The sequence below is a fragment of the Myotis brandtii genome, unplaced genomic scaffold (genome assembly GCF_000412655.1).
Source record: "Myotis brandtii unplaced genomic scaffold, ASM41265v1 scaffold126, whole genome shotgun sequence".
NCBI classification, from domain to species: Eukaryota; Metazoa; Chordata; class Mammalia; order Chiroptera; family Vespertilionidae; genus Myotis; species Myotis brandtii.
In genome coordinates, this window is record NW_005354425.1 from 2,085,272 (window position 1) to 2,087,152 (window position 1,881).

Genomic DNA, 1,881 nt, shown 5'->3' on the forward strand with positions numbered 1-1,881 from the left:
TAAACAAAGAAACGAATTTCCGGAGGATGAGGCCCAGAAATCAGGATTTTAAAAAAATTCCCAGGTGATTCTAATGTGCAGCCAAGGTTGAGAACCACTTCTTTAGGAGATGTGTAGCATTATTTGGAATGGAATATTTTCCCCTCCAGTAGAACCTTCTTTTTCTGTGAACTTGGCTATTTCAGAGAGTGTGATTTATCATTTGCATAATTGAGAAACATTGCTTCACTAAAGAAAATGGGTAAAAATGAGAGAAAGGGAGGACATCCACAAAGGTGAATAAGGTTTTGCTCAGAGTAAGAGAAGGGGAAAAGAAACCTTGATGGTATTGGAGAACCTCACAGTATTGTTTTCTGCTCATGATATTGACCATAGATAAGACTTGAAGGCCCTAGCCGCTTGGCTCAGTGGATAGAGCATCAGCCTGCGGACTGGGGGGTCCTGGGTTCAATTCTGGCCAAGGGCACATGTCTGGGTTGCGGGCTCAATCCCCAGTGGGGGGTGTGCAGGAGGCAGCCGATCAATGATTCTCTCTCATAATTGATGTTTCTATCTCTCTCTCCTTCTCCCTTCCTCTCTAAAATCAATAAAGAAATATATTTTTAAAAAAAAGACTTGAAGACTTTTCCATTATATAGGCTCACAGCATTTTGCATCAGTTGTGAGAGCAGCTAATGGTTATTTATATAATTGTGTTTCTAGAAATAAGTTTGAACTACCTTTGCAGACAAAGGAATGACCATTTATTTTTTTGTTATCAGCTGCTCATTGTATATCTACAGGCATGGGCGAAAGTAGGTTTACCATTACATTGTAACATTCTTTTGAGTTAATGAAGCTATTGTAATAATCATAACCTGCATGTCTTTCCATATGAAAAGTTGTAAACCTACTTTTACTTACCCCTGTATTTTTATCATTTCCATTTACTCTTCATGACCACTCTGCTAGGGAGTTATTATTGTCTCTGGTTTATAGATGAGGAGAGTGACGTTCAACAATTGTGCTGAAATTTTCTCACCTGTTTCCAGAGTTATACTCCTTTCAGACTTTCTCCTTCTAAATTTTAACTTTATTCCAAATACAATCATGTCTCTTACCTTTTGGACTTGGCAATTATCAGTATTTAACTCCACACACTAAAGATATTTGGGTTTTATTCTCATATGGCATTTTCAATTATAGATGCCTTGGGTAGGGTACTATGTCTCTGGTTCTAGCCCACCAGTAACAAACCTTTAACACCCGAAACTAGGTTAAAATCCTAGTTGAGTGCTGCCATCGCCTCTACTTAGGCCCTTTTTATGCCTCTGCTAGAGAAACAGTAACCTTGTACTCATGCATTCTTCAAATGAAATGCAGGCAAGGTTCTTGTAAAGAATTTGTCATGGACTGGACTAAGGGTCTCACAATTATAGACAATAGATAGAATCAGTTTTAAATCCAGGTTTATCTGGCACCCAAACTTGTTTTTCTTTATTCTGTCATCATACTTTCTAACTGAAAATCAGCAATACTAGAAAACCCTACTTATTGGGGATGCCTATCTTACTGTGGTTTGTTTATTTGTTCATATAGTCCCCTGGGTCCTATGAATTTGGTCTTACTGACTCCAGAACATGTGGAATTTAGCCAGTTCTTGAGAATAAGCAGGACATCTTCTTGCCACTTAAAACTCTGTTTTCAGAGTGTCTTATATCTGGCACTGTCACTAATTCATTAGTCTGGAGAGCAGATAAAAAATGCTAGCTATGTGCTGGCCTCTGAAAGCCCTGCTTTTTGTATATTAACTTATTTAACCCTTTACATCACTCTGCTCTGACACAGTTACTATTATATACTTTCTAGAGGCCCGGTGCACAAAAATTTGTGCACTCGGGG